The 15732-nt window shown below is 36.7% G+C and overlaps 1 non-coding gene and 1 pseudogene across 1 annotated transcript; one reads left to right on the top strand and one right to left on the bottom strand.

Annotated features, from left to right (window-relative positions):
* LOC106973869 (inositol 1,4,5-triphosphate receptor associated 2-like) overlaps positions 1-15732 on the top strand; it is a 77600-nt pseudogene that overhangs the window by 53296 nt on the left and 8572 nt on the right.
* TRNAQ-UUG (transfer RNA glutamine (anticodon UUG)) lies at positions 4917-5001 on the bottom strand. The gene has a single exon. It is a non-coding gene; the product is annotated as a tRNA-Gln (tRNA).

Genomic DNA, 15732 nt, shown 5'->3' with positions numbered 1-15732 from the left:
ATTAAGCATCTTGATTTCAGCTTGGGTCATGATCTCATAGTCACAGGATCAAGCCCCACATTGGGTTCCTCGCTGAGTGTGGAGCCTGCTTGGGATTCTCTTTCCTTCTCTCTGGCCCTCCTATGCTCGTGCACATTCTCTCTTTCTCTCTTTCCCTCTCTCTCAAAAACAATGAATCAACTTAAAAAAAATAATGTTCTCCTAAGATTTTATTATTAACACTTCAGGTATCCTTGTTAATTTTGGATACTTCTGTTTAACTCATACCCCCCACTTCCAGGGCTCCCTTATACTATCACTATCCAGGGCAATCCACCTGACCTACCCTCTCTGGGAAGAACCCTACACACTTGGTTTCTACCATCTTACCCATGACATTAGAAAGAGGCAAAGAAATGAGTTCACAGTAAGACATTAATGATAGTGATTTGATAAAGGGATTTCTCCCCTGATGGCAAAGGCATTTCTCTTGTGAATCTCTAATGGGGCCATTCAGACATCAGTGATAAGTTGCAAGAAGAAAAAGGGGATTTCTTTGGGAACAGTTTTGCTAGCCACTGCTAGCCCTAAACCTCACCATAAATATTAATCTGGATATTTTCAAGTCTAAAACCCTGGGTTTACATAAATAATCCATCTATACTGCTTTTAAAATAAAGAATTACATTTCTAGGATGTTTAGACTATTATACTGAAATACTGTCTTGCTGAAAATGATAAAGAGTTATTCACAAATAATCACTTTTACTTTCAAGATGTTGGAAGAGGAAACTGTCAAAGATGGAGTAAAGGGATTGGATTCTGGGGAAGTTCCCTGGAGATCTTCCAAGGGAAATAAAATGGCTCCCTTCTCCGAGCCATTTTAAGCCTTGATTACATTAACTTTTAGAAAATGCACAGAGGAAACACTATTTCAGAGAAGACCCTGAAATTAGCATATTTCTTGGAACTCTGGTACCTCACAGATGACAGCATATGTCACTGTTAACCTTGTGTTATGTTTCCTAACCAGTGTCCAGCACAGCCTCTGAGGCCATCTGCTTTCTGTGGTTGTCAGCTCTGAAAATAACCTAGGACGCTGAATCCCTGGAACACATTTTCCTACTGTTTTGATTAGAAAAGCATTTCCAGCCTAATCAATCTTTCTGTTTAACTCAGGCATGTATTTGACAAACTTCCTGGTTTTAATTTTCTAGTAAACATGGTAGACCTTAAATTCCCAGGTGATATTTGACATTGGGGAAGTTTCAGCGCACATGCAGCAGAACCACTATAAAGTAACATTTGCTTTGCTCCTTGCTCCTGGAGAAAAGAACATGTACTGAATAAAACCACAAGGACAGGATACCAGGAAGCCCTTGTGCTGGTGTTTTCCTTGAATTAATGCTTTCAGCATCCTCCTTACTCATTTAGATACTTCTGCTTATATAATTTTCCTATATCCCATCTATTATGTTTCCTTGCCTCTTTAGATAGCTCTTTGTGGCTCTGCTAATTATCTGTGTCTGATGGTTGAGGCACATCATCTAAAATGTGCTCAAATGGTGGAAAAATAGAACATCTAAAAACACAGAACTATTCCACACAGATTTATGATTCAAATAGGGTCATCTTTGTCCAATTAAGCAAGCCTACTTGAAGAAATATGGCTGAAACATCGTTTTCTTAAAGAGACTTTTTTTTTTAATGTCCCAAAGCTAAAAGAAAAAGAAGATAGGGGGAGATACAGGAAGAACTTACTAAGTCACTGCATTTAGAAGTCTTGGAGACACATATTGAATTGCTTTGTTTCTGAACTGGATGGTGCTCTGCCGAAATCCTCCTGTGACTTCTTTCATTGCCTTCATTCAATTTTATATTGTTTTGAAGGTCCAGGCAGAGAGGATATGTAATTGGACATTTGGTGAATTCAGAGGAGTAAAATTGTGTCCAAAGTTATTAGCTTATCTTCGTGTGAAGAGCAAGGAGAACATTTTATTTCATCTAACTTTTTATAGGAATCAATTAATCCTTTGCTTTAAGGATGACAACAGAATGCCTTTACTCATTCTCATGGAAACATTGACATCTAGTGGGTCACTGCATTAATGCAGGGCAGCTGAAAGGCTGGAAAAAAAATGCCCAAATTTGGGGGCTATTCAATATGGCATGTTCTCTTTGATTATTTAATTTGGCCCATTGATCTTTCTAGCTAACCTCTGCCTGTAATTGTGGATAAGAAATAATAATTTCTTATTCAGAAAAGGCAGTTGTAGAAAACAAACGTAGCATACCTTACCAATAGCTTTCACATACCCTATAGATAGATTCTTAATGATTATTTTACTTGAAGATTTGTTATTTATAGGAACCCAAATCATGTAGTAATGATATAAACTAACTCTTAGTGTTCGGAGACCTATACAGTATGGCACAGTGGTTCTTAAACATTTTCATTTCAGAGATGACTTTGATGAACAGTATGAGCACTCTGCCAAGAAATTTTATGTATAAGCAGCCACATTAGATTCTGTATACAATTTCAAGGGAGTTCACAGAGCCAGTAAAACTTGAGAAGATAAAGAACTTCTGCCTACTGATAATGACAGGAAACTTACAACACTTACTATGTGCCAGACACTGTTCCAAACATTGTTCATGTATCAACTCATTTAATTATCCCAACTCTTCTATGTAGACATATTATTAACCCATTTCACCGAATGAAGCTGAAACGCAGAGAGATGAAAATATTTGCCAAAGTCAGAAAGGCACTAGCAGGTGGAATTAAGATCAAAACCCAGGTAGGCTGACCAGAAAGCCCATGCTCGGCTAGAATTGCCTGGTGCCTCTCACAGAAGAAATACTGCAGAGATGGCTAGACTGGCAGATAGAGCCCTTACACATTGCTCTCAGCATGGCCAATTTCCCTAAGCAATCTCTTTAGACTAGTTGCTGTCTATGCCTCAGTTGTCCAGAATTGTATCACAACAGATCAATGGGCACTACCTATTTGGGAAAGAAGGAGACAGGTGTAAAGTTAAGGCAACATGCTTTGGAGCCTTTAAATGGGAGCTTTAATGCATGTCTGAATGACCAGGACCTTCAAGTCCTGTAGTATTGGGCTGATAGCCATTGGGAGTACAAAAGACTAGTTAAAAAAAAAAAAAAAAAAAACATTGAACTTGAGCAAATGTCAGTTCTATGGAGCAAGAGATGTGACAGATCTTCTCTGTTCTATAGGACCTTTAGTCTTTAACCTCGTACTTCATGAAGCAAAGCAAACTGCTTGGATTAACTCTTCTATGGTTACGCCAGGAGAGAAAAGCTATAACATCTGTTCCCTGGCATGCGATTCTCCTGAAGAACAATGGTATAAGGTTAGGAAACAGGATGCATAAACTGGGTTACTACCTCGCAAAGATGTCCCTGAGTCCAGCACTGGACTCTCTTCCCTACAGCCCTCCCAGAGGCTGCTGGGGAATGAGGGAGAAGAGGTTGTTGAACAGCAGTAATCCTTCCTCAGAGGAGCCTTTCCCCAAAACCCAAAGCCACGGATATGAGACAACAATGTCTTTTGGAATCTATTTCTAGCTGGAAAAAAGACAGTGGGAGAAAAGGTCTGCTGATTTCCAATGCATCCTCTATAAATACGAGTCTTCTAGTTCTTTGACCTTGCCATGCATCTTTCCCTCTAAATGGATACAGTGAAGACTTTAAAAGCATTATCTCCTCTTCTAGGGATTTTTCCTGTCTTCACTCTCAGCCCAAACACTTAAGCAAGCTAGAAATAGTGATTGCCGTCAACCAAATGCAGCTGAGTTTGTTTTAACATACGACATCTCATGCAGGTAAAGAGGAACAGACGTGAACATCTATGGATGCTAAAATGATTTCTCCGGAGTATCCTGGTGACTCTAAAAGGGGCACACATGTTTTCCAATTAAGAAAATGCCTGCCGAGCAATGGGTAATGCCATATGTCTGAGCCTCTTAAATGGAAATGAGCAGCCAAAAGGTTTTGCTAAAAAAGAAAACAAGTATTTGTGCTTGTGGCCTGGTAGTCTGCACTTCAAAATATCATCATTGTGCTCCCATTATCTCTACAATTATCTTAGTTATACTTGGACTATTTGATGTTGACCCTGTAATTCTAGAATTAATCTAGGAAAATTTACCTTTCTCTACCCGGTCTTCAAAAACACCATTTTCTCATGTAAGAAGAGAACCCAATGGATTCCCCAAATAGTTTTAAGTGATTTGTGATATTCAGTGATGAAGGTCTGCGCTTCATACTTCGCCACTTTGTAATGAATTTCACCTCAAAAACCCTTAAGGGATAAAATCAAAACCCTTCACAAAATCAGAATAAATTCTATATGCTGCCTCACCTTTTCCTTATTCACTTCTGAGCAATGTCAAAGACTTGCTTAATAAATGTTAAATAAAGGTGAGAGAGAGGTATAATTTCTTTTGAAAGAGGTACATTTTCTTAAGCTCATCAAACTAGAATTTTCTAACTACCAGGGAAGTATGTAGCCCTCTGAAGAGGGAATACTGTGGGGCGCCTGGGTGGCTCAGTTGGTTAGGCTCAGGTCATGATCTCGCAGTTTGTGACTTTGAGCCCTGCATCAGGCTCTGTGCTTACAGCTCGGACAGAGCCTGGAGCCTGCCTTGGATTCTGTGTCTCCCTCTCTCTCTGCCCCTCCCTGCTCATGCACTGTCTCATGCTCTCTCTCTCTCTGTCAAATATAAATAAACGTTAAAAAAGAGAGAGAGAGAGAGAGAGAGAATGCTGCTTTCATTTTTATTTTAATTTTCTTTAATGTTTATTCATTTTTGAGAGACAGAGAGACAGAGCATGAGTGGGGAAGGGGCAGAGAGAAGAGGGAGACACAGAATCCAAAGCAGGCTCCAGCCTCGGAGCTGTCAACACAGAGCCTGACGCGGGGCTCGAACTCACGAGCCGTGAGATCACGACCTGAGCCAAAGTCAGACGCTCAACCAACTGAGCCACCCAGGCGCCCCGAAGCATCCAACTCTTGATTTCAGTTCATGTCATGATCTCATGGTTCCTGAGATCATCCCCACGTTGGGCTCTGCACTTACAGTGTGGAGCCTGCTTGGGATTCTCTGTCTCCCTCTCTCTCTGCCCCTTGCATGTGCTCTCTCTCTAAATAAATAAATATTTTTTTAAAAAAATAAAGAAAACAGATGAACAGAGGGGAAGGGAAGGAAAAGTGAGATAAAAACAGAGAGGGAGGCAAACAATAAGAGGCTCTTAAGTACGGAGTGGTCAAGTCTACCACTATGAAAAACATTGCTTTTCTCCAAATGCAATGTGTGAATTGTCGGCCTTGCCCCTCTTATCTGAGTGGGATGCTTGATTTCTCAGTGTTCTGTATAGGGGACTCCATTTTTTCCTGTGCTGTTAAGATGGGAAGCACTAATGCCCTTTGTTGAGACACTCTTCCTACTTGGTACTCAGCAGAAACATAGTTGCTTATATGTATAAGGTGACACTTCCTATATATCACCATTACAAACCACTTCACATCAACAGTTCAGGGCACTACGGAACTTTTCATGGGTTATATCCCTCTGTGTTCTCAGGCATTTACCTTCTTTACACTGGGTCTCTTCAACTCTCCTGCTCCTCTTCAAACTAACTTCCTATCCTCACATTTTAAAGATAGAGGTTACCTTTAGAAATTGAATGATATTCAAACTAAAAATTTTATGTCTAAGATGACTCAAGCAAAAACTAGGAAGCAGTAAGAAAAAAAAAGGGTTTCCTGGACTACGGTTGCTTGTGGGTTCTCTGTTTGCCTCCATCCTTGAGTGGACTGTGCATGGAACGCTCTGGCTTCCGTTCAGAGAGTCCTGGCCACACCATTCACTAGTCACATGGTTTGGGGCAAGCGCTTTAACCTTGCAGCTTTAATTCTTTCAATGTGTAAACCTCAAAATAATTTTAAAACCACCTACAAGGCTGTTATTTGATGACTGAAAATTTTGAATTTGTTTTCTTCAGCATAATATCAAATTTGAAAGTACAGAAGAATGTTTAATGAAAAGTAAACCTCCCAGTCATCCCTGTCTTCCAATCCTGAAACTAACAACTGTTTATGTGTCCTTCCAGAGAAAACCTTCTCATATTCAAGCAAATGCAATTTTTATTCGTTTTTAACACCAAAAATAGTTTACTCTATATGGTTATTTATCTTGTTTTTGTTTTTACCTATTACTTTTTCTTTTTCAGATAGAAGAGCTCACCAGAAGCTTACTCATGTTTTTGAAAAGCTGTGTGGGATTATTTCTATACTTTAAACATTATCTTTAAATTAATATGGAGGAAAAAATGCATGGAAACATTCAACACATTTTGAAAATAGAATAGTGAAGAGAGAATTGGCGTAGCCTGCTACCTGTCTAAACACATTTTAAGCAATAAGTGAAACAGTACAATAGTGAAAAGCAGAACACAAACAGAAAGAACATCTTTTAATGACCTGCTATACATAAAAATTTGCTAATAAAAGCTGTGTAATAAATTGTATATTTAGAAAAAGTTAAATTAGATAATTATCATACCCCATACACATTTTAAATGGATTGAAGAACTAAATATAAAAATATTAAATAATAAAAGAAATAAAAGAAAATGTAGATAAACATCTATTTGACCTTGGACTTAGTAAGACCTTTTTAAACAAAGGAGGAAGCTACAGAAAAATCAACAATAGCAAAGAAACGATAGCAAAGAAACTATGAGAAGAAACCATAAAGAAATTTAATAGCTTTCTATGGTTTCTGTTTCTATGATAGGTTTGGATGATGTGACTAGTAAAAAAATGTTATTACATCAGAAAAATTAATAGGCAAATTATAAACAGAAATATTTTGGAACATACATGACAGATATATGGCTAACAGTCTTTATATTAAAAGAGGTCTCATTAATCTTAAGAAAAATAAAACTGCCAATTATAACTGTAAGCAAAGTATGTAAAGTGACAATTCAATAAAGAACAGCTTACACAAAAGGCCAGTGAACATTAACAGTTACCTAAATTCCCAGTCTTGCCAAATGGTAAATAATGCTAAAAGAACAAAGAAATAACTCTTTTTTTTTTTCCAGCTGTGAAGCTGGGAAAGATAATTAAATGCACAATTTTCAGTACTGGCAAATTCTCAGTGAAATATATGCTTTAATACATTCACTTCTATCCTGAAAAGTAATTTGATATCATGATTCAAGAGCCTTAAAATTATGAATTTGTTGTCTTATATTTCTTTTTGTAAGAAATTATTCTAATAGAATGATTAGATGTGTACAGAAAGATTCATATACAAGAATGTTCTTAGAACATGGTAAAAAGTTTCAAACAACTTATATGTTCATCAATAGTGTATTAGCATATACATTTGCTACACTATACACCTGTTAAAATCACATTTTACACAAAATGTAATGGAAAGGGAAATTTCTCAAAATATATAGTTAAATGAAAAAAGTCAGTTTATAAAAGATAATATATAATATAAATCCAGTTTAAACATCTATATACATATGTAAAAACATGTATGTGTGTATGTATATATATATTTATATTTATAGGATATAAAAATATAAGGTTTTACACAGACTAACACTTCTCTGGGTGAAATGATAAATAATCGTTTCTTTAAAGTTTTGCACAGAAAAGCATTATCTTTATAATCAGAAAAAGTCAATAAATCTTATTTTTAAAATTAGAATCAGAGAAAACTTACATATTTAACTATTATTATTTGTGTCACATTATTTGTACCCAATCATAGTGAGTGATACTTGGATATGAATTTTCTTTAAAAACCTGTGTCTGTTTTTGAAACATTATTTGAGATCATCTTTAGGAAATCTCCTGGCTCAAGAATAAAATCCAAAACTATCCCCTGGGAGGGCTCAACTATTATTAAAATATTATTAAGACTTCAGCTTTGTGTTGAGGCAGTTGTTTAGATAAAAAAGTAACTGTACACAAACATTGCTGAAACCTAAATAAGAAGTTAAAATACCAGTAAGAGTGACAATGTAGTTAAAAAGACTGAGATTGTTCATGTTGTTATCCGCAGGCATCAGCCATGTGGTTTGCCAGTATGAGTCCACCTTAGCCCTAGATAGCTATGACATCATAGGTTCAAGCTCCACCCTTGGCATAAATACAGGAATCAGGCTGGCAATCTAGGTCAGAAATTCATTTCAGAACAAATCGCAATTTTCTATGTGCAATGTGCCAAGTAATTTTTCAGTTTCTTTTCGTGGTTTTCTGAGAAAAGTCCCAAAGCCATGATTTAGTTACATTACTTGAATTGGCAACAAAGCTAGTCATGCACGAGAAAAATCACTACTAATGTGTTTAAACACCCTTAAATCTGTTTCTGTTTCACTTCTCCCATGTGATTAGGGCAATCAGCTCCACTCTAGTTTCCCAGTGCTTCTAAGAAGGGTTCAGTTCCCAAAAGCAAATAAAGATGAGATCTTCCTCTCTCAAGAGTCTTCCTCTTCAGGTCTCCCGATGCCCACTTACCCCAAAATGTGTCAGCCTCAAGAAGACTAATATTTGCAAGTCCATTTTACATAAAATATTTCTTAATTGACATGTCTGTTTTTAATGTTGTTTTTTTTTAAATCTATCTATCTATCTATCTATCTATCTATCTATCTATCTATCTAGAGAGAAGGAATGAGCAGGGGAGTGGAAGAGAGAGAATCCCAAGCAGGCTGACAGCACAGAGCCTGACACAAAGCTCAAACTCATGAACCATAAAATCATGACATGAGCCCTAATCAAGAGTCGGATGCTTAATTGATTGAGCCACCCAGGCATCCCACTTAGCTGATGTTTCTTGATTGATTGGTAGTTGATAAATTATCAGTATCTATCAATCCAAAATATACTGTGGTAGATTGCTGCTTAAAAAATAAATGGGAAGGAGTGGATTTTGGCAGACCAATGCTGCCACTGGGAACAAAAAGGAAAACCAAGATAAAACATGTTAATCAGAGAATTGGAAGAGCCATACTTCAGAGAGAAGGATTGTAGCAAAAGTGAACAGATTTCTGCAATCACTTTTATCCAAGGTTCATTGTAACTTTTGTGAATGTGCATAAGGATAAGAATTTAAATTTAGATCCCAGAAAGGGATGCTAATGGAGGACAGAGAAAGAAAAAAACTAAGCTTTTGATAGATATACGAGGAGCCTCAGGCTTACCGCTGGTTTTATCTCACAACAGTTACCAATTTCTGGAACAGTAGCAATCAGGATACTAAAACCTAAACAGAAAGTTTAAAAGACTGTGAAAAGCTTCAGTAGTCTTGTAAATAGATACCATTAAGAAAAGGTAACCCACAAAGTGAGAGAAAATATTTGCAATGTATCCAACAAAGATTTATAACTAGAATATACAAAGAACTTCTACAAATCAAGAATACACGATATAATCCAATTGAAAACACATGAATAAAAGATATGAACAAGTGCTTCACAAAATAACATACCATTTGGCCAAAAATACTAAAGAAAGGTGCTCCACTTCATTAATCATCAAGAATGTCGGAATTTAAATCACAAACCAATTGCCACTACACATACCAAAACAGCTAAAATTTAACAATGTAATGATTTCAAGTACTGAGGACAACGTAGAGCAACTGGAACTCTCCTACACTGCCCTTAGAACATTAAACTGGAAAAATGCCTGGCCATATCTACTAAAGCTAAGAATATGCATATTTTGATCCAGCTATTTTACTCCTTAGCAAAAACTGGCGCACCTGGGTGACTCAGTCAGTTAGGTGTCTGACTCTTGATTTCGGCTCAGGTCATGATCTCACTATCGTGGGATTGAGCCCTGCGTTGAGATTGAGCCCTGTGCTGACAGTGCAGACCCTGCTTGGGATTCTCTCTCTCTCTGCTTCTCCCCCCCTCCCCCACAACACACACACCTCAAAATAAATAAACTTTTGAAAATGGGTGATAGGCATCGAGAAGGGCACTTGTAGGGATGAGCACCGAGTGTTGTATCTAAGTGACGAATCACAGGAATCTACCCTCAAAACCAAGAACACACTATATACACTGTATGTTAGCTAACTTGACAATAAATTACATTTAAAAAAATTTTTAATTAAACTGTATAGAAATATATCAATATATACCCCACAAGACATGTACAAGTGTTTATAATGACACTGTTCATAATATCTCCAAATTGGAAGCTACCCAACTATCTAACAATAGTAGACTAGATAAATAGTATTTATGTAACAAATAAATACTATTCAGCATTGAGAATGAACAAACTATAATTATATATAACAACGTGGGTAAATCTGATGAAGAGGAAAAGAAGCTAGACCCAAAAGAGTGCATATGTTACGATTTTATTGATAAAAGTTTCAAAAGCAGACAAAATTAGCCTAAGGTGTTAAAAGTCAGGAAACTGGTTATTCTTAGAGGCCTGGCACTAAATTGTAAGGGGACAGAAGAGGATTTTTGGGATCTGGGTGGTATTCTGCTGGTATTACTTTGTGAAATTTATTCTGCTACATTTTATTTCTATGCATTTTGAAGATGTATTAAAAGTTTGCACTGGAAGGTTTATGTATTGAGAGAGAGAAGCTGCCATTAGCGAGCCCAAGATAACTGTCAGACTAAGTTCAGTATCAAAATCTCAGTGTGCAGTCAATTTATCTGTTGAACAGATACAATTGATTTCTACATTTGTGTCTCTCAAACTACTGAACAAACATTAATTAAATACCTAATTGCTATGCTAGTGGAAAAAACTTAAGTAGAAGATATGATCTCCAATTTCGTGGTATTTACAAAGTATTTACAATCTGTTTGGGGAAATGAGATTAGAGACAAAATTAGCAAATAGAACTTGGAGTTGAAGTCTGAACTCCTCCCTTGACTCTTAGGGGTTTCGAGCTGATTGAGGTTGGAAAATTGCTCCAGACACCAAGATCTCCTTTGAGAACATTTTCTGCTCACAAAATATGCTATTTATTCTCAAGGGGCTTTTTTTGCACCTATGCTCATGAGGAATATTGAATATTGTAGTTTTCTTTTTTTGTCATGTCTTTGGGTAGCACTGGCCTCATAAATTTGGAAGTATTCCTCCTTCAGTTATCTAGAGAATTTTTTTGTAGCCTATAACCATTCGGTAGAATTCATCAGTGAAGTGATGAATCAGAAGTGAAATTCTCACTTAGAATTTTCTTTGTGCACAGGTTATCTTAAATAGAAGACCATTTAAGTTATCTAATTCTTGTTGGTTTTTTTTTTCATTTTATTTATTTTAGAGAGAGAGAAAGCATGAGCAGAGGAGAGGGACAGTGGGAGAGAGTGAGAATCTCAAGCAGGCTCCACACCCAGTGCAGAGTTGATGCCAGGCTCCATCCCACAACCCCAGGATCATTACCTGAGCAGAAACCAAGAGTCAGATGCTCAGCCGTGTGAGCCAATCAGGCACCCCTTAAGTTACCTAGTTCTTGAATTAACTTTGGTAGATTGTGACCTTTTAGAAATTTGTCCTTTTAATCTATGCCATCAAATGGATTTAAACAAATGCGTTAATAATTTTTTTTAATAACCTCAAGGTCTGTGATCTATACTGATGTTCTTTTTTTTCCTGATATTTGTCATCTGTATCTGGAAGTTTATCAATTCGATCTCTTCAAAGAACCAGCATTTGGTTTCACTGATTTTCTCTATTTTCTTGTTTTTAATTACTTTTACTTCAACTTTTAAGTTTATTACATGTTTTCTTTTGCTTGCTTTCGATTTAGTTTGCTGTTGTTTTGCTGTTATCTTAAGGTGAAACTTTAGATTTTTCAGTTCAAATCTTTCTTCTTTTCTAGTATTTATTTTCTATTGTTTATATTATTTCTATTTTTTATATAGAGAAAACTATAGACAGTGCATTAGATGTATACCCTAAAGTTTGATATGTTGTGCTTTTTCATGAAATTAAACTATTTTCAAATGACTCTGAGCATTCCCTCTTTGATACAGAAGTTATTTCAAAATATATAGTTTGCTTTTCAAATATGTGAGAATTTTTATATTTTTTGTTATTTGTCTCTGGTATAAGCCTATTATTGAGATTTATCATACTTTGATAACCAAAAATATGTTCGATCTCAGTAAATGTTTTGCAAGCACTTGAATGGAATGTGTGTGGTGATGTTATGAAATGGGTTGCTAAGAGTCCATTAAATTAGGCAGTTGATGAACTTTTCAGATCTCTACAGTCTTACTACAGATTTCGGATACTTACCATAATTTTTCTGATTTTCTGTCTATTTTTCTGTTAATTATTGACAGAGGAGTGTTGACATCTTTGACTATCTTTATAGATTGGTCTATTTTTTATTTTGAGAGTTCTATCAGGTTTTAAAAATATATTTGAAGCTCTGTAATTGAGTACATAAACACTTAAGATGGTTATATCTTCTGGATGAATTGACCCTCCTCATGGCTTCAGACTTCTTTTGTTTCAGATGAAGGATCTTGTGAAGTAAGTACTGTTTTTTGCCTGTCAGTCAGTGGCATCTAATCACCTCTTGCACATCTACCCTATCACAGGTCAAGAGGTAGGGAGGGGCTCTCTTGCCCTGAACCTACTCTGTGTGAGCACTTGATGACACTCGTGGAGAAGAGTTTGTGAGTGAGGCCAAACTCCCCTGTGCCTGTGGCTCTCAGTTTTTCTAAACTGAAATCTTTACCCACTCTTGGCCTTTTAAGTATGTACAATATGGGGCACCTGGGTGGCTCGTCAGTTAAGCATCCAACTCTTCATTTCGGCTCAGGTCATGATCTTGGAGTTCAAGCCCTGCATCAAATTCTGCACTGGCAATGAGGAGCCTTCTTGGGATTCTCTCCCTCTCTCCTTCTCCCTCTCCCTCCCTCTCCCTCTCTTTTACTCTCTTTCCCTCTCTCTCTCTCCTTCTATGTCCCTCCCCTGCTCTCTCTCTCAAAACAAATAAATGAAGTTTAAAAAAAAGTATTTACAGTATCAACTGACTTTTTTTCTTATATACTTCTATGGTAGCCGCATATTCTTCCTGTGCTTTGGCCAAGGTTGAAAGGTCTGTGTCTGTCCTCCTCATGCCAAGGGATCTGTCACTTTTCAGAAGTCAGGTTTCTTTTTTGTCTTGTGACCTCAGCACTCTGATGGCTTTGAGCTAAATGATAAATTTGTAAACCACTGGCTTTCTCTTACTGCTAGGATGGGAGCAACATTCCTTTGCAGCTTTCAGAAGCAGAACTTACCTGCCAGAATTTTGATTGGAATTAAAGTCTAAAGATCAATTTTGGAGAATTTTCATCTATATGAGTCTTCAAATCCACATATAATTTCTTATCAATTTTTGGAGTGATCAGTTTAAGAATAATTACTGCTTTTATAGTTGTTATAATATTGTTAAGTATACATATTGACTAATGTTGGAGAAAACTGCCTTAATTAAGTCTAGATTTCTTCTGGGGCGATAAGCTGGCAGAAGTAGGGAGCAAATGCAGGGGGAGAAAACACGATACACTCTTTTTTCTCATTTCATATGACATCATAATACCTGTTCAAAGTCAAATAGCGTCTGGTTAACTGCAGATACTGGACTATAACACAGGTTGTGTTCCCCACCCCACCCCCAACCCCGTTGGGGTCTATCCACTACACATTTCATATATTGATTTACCTTGAAAAGATCCCTTGGGTTTTCTTTTTTAATGTTTATTAATTTGAGAGAGAGGGAGAACACTAGTGGGAGAGGGACAGAGAGAGGGGAGAGAGAGAATCCCAAGATGGCTCCATACTGTCATCACAGAGCCCGATGCAGATCTCACCAACCATGAGACCATGACCTGTCAAAATCAATAGTTCGATACTTAACTGAGCCATTCAGGCACCCCTCTCTCTTTCATTTTTTTTTTAAGTTTACTTATTTATTTTGAGAGGGAAAAGCGTGAGTGCACATGAGCAGAGAGGGATAGAGAGAAAGGGAGAGAGAATTCTAAGCAGGCTCCTCAATGTCAGCACAGAGCCCAACATGGGGCTCGAACTCATGAACTGTAAGATCATGACCTGAGCCAAAATCAAGAGTTGGATGCTTAACCCAATTCTTATTTTCACATTTTTTAATGTTTATTTATTTTAATTGTTTATTTTTGAGACAGAGCGCAAGTGAGAGAGGGGCAGAGAGAGAGACACACACACATACAGAATCTGAAGCAGGCTCCAGGCTCTTAGCAGTCAGCAAAGGGCTTGATGAGGGGCTCAAACTCACAGACTGGAGATCATGACCTGAGCCAAAGTTGGATGCCTAATCAAGTGAGCCACCCAGGTGTTCCCCACTTCTTATTAAAAAAAAAAAAAAAAATATATATATATATATATATATATATATATAATCATACAATTTTTTCAGAATGCCAAGCATGTCAATGAGTTCATGATTTTTCAAATTTCTAATTTCTCTTTCTATTGCTGAACTTTCAACTCTGGATATTTGTGTTGAATCCTTTGCTGAAAAGGAGGTCTTTACTTCTATAGAGTTTATTCATATTCACCTTTGTCAGCATTTTCACTGGCACTACCATTCTTTGTCATTTTTTTCTTATACATGTTTGTATTCAAGATTGTTTTTGAGATCTTACCACTAGAGAAATTGTTCTTTCTTGTATCAAAGTGAGTAAGAAGCCTTTAAAATTAAGTAGTCTGGCAGACAGTCTTTGCCATTCTCTATTTGCATTTGAAGTCACTGAAATTGGAAGACTAAGGCTAGGTTTTAAGTTAGTTAGCTGGGCATCTTATAACTCAAGTAAATATAACCAGTGTCACAGAGGAAGCTCAATAGCATAAGCTGGAAATCAGGATACAGATGTGCAGGAAAGGGGACATTAGAAGTAATGAGGGGACAAATTCCTCTATGGAAGGACAAATCCCTGGGAGTTAACATTCAATGCAATGAAATAAAGTAGCTGTTGTCTCAATATCTTCCCAGAGTTAGTGCTTTCTTTCAACATAGCAAATGAAGTTTGTCCACTCTTCATTTAAGATATTTATGGATTTCTGATGGATTTTTTTGAAGGAAAAGAAATGCTGAACAGAAAATAGTAAAAAAAAAAAACAGCAATTTGCAAAAAAAAATATTTATGGGACAAGATTTCAATCAAGCTGACTCTACAGCAGGGTTTAGCAAATGAAACCCCAAAGGCTAAATCTGATCTGCCACTATTTTTGTAAATAAAGTCATATTGAGGCACAGCCATGTCTATTCTATCCTCCATGTGTATCCACAGAGATGTTTTAAACTTGAAATTTAATTTTGTCCTTGCTTATTAAAAGCCTTCCAGAAGCTTTCTGTTGCTCCAAAATCTTTATATGGCACATAAAGCTATTCAAAATATGGTCCCTGCACAATTAAGCAGACCATACATTTATCACTGTTTTTTTTATTTTTATTTATTTCTTATATTCTGTATTTCAGTCATTCATTTATTGTATTTATTCTCTTGTTTCTGGGCCTTCACACATACCCTTCTTTTTGGTCCCAACGGACTTATCCGTTCAGTCCTATCATGTAACTCATCCCTTGGGAAAGACTCAGATACCCAAGAGTTCTACATGCTCCCATAAAACCCAGAAAATCTACTGCCAACAATGATCATGCTATTGTTTATTTTGTTTGTGGTATATAT

The sequence above is a fragment of the Acinonyx jubatus genome, chromosome C2 (assembly GCF_027475565.1).
Source record: "Acinonyx jubatus isolate Ajub_Pintada_27869175 chromosome C2, VMU_Ajub_asm_v1.0, whole genome shotgun sequence".
Taxonomy (NCBI): domain Eukaryota; kingdom Metazoa; phylum Chordata; class Mammalia; order Carnivora; family Felidae; genus Acinonyx; species Acinonyx jubatus.
Note: the sequence above shows the minus strand (reverse complement) of the source record. Positions and strands in the feature narration are given on the sequence as shown.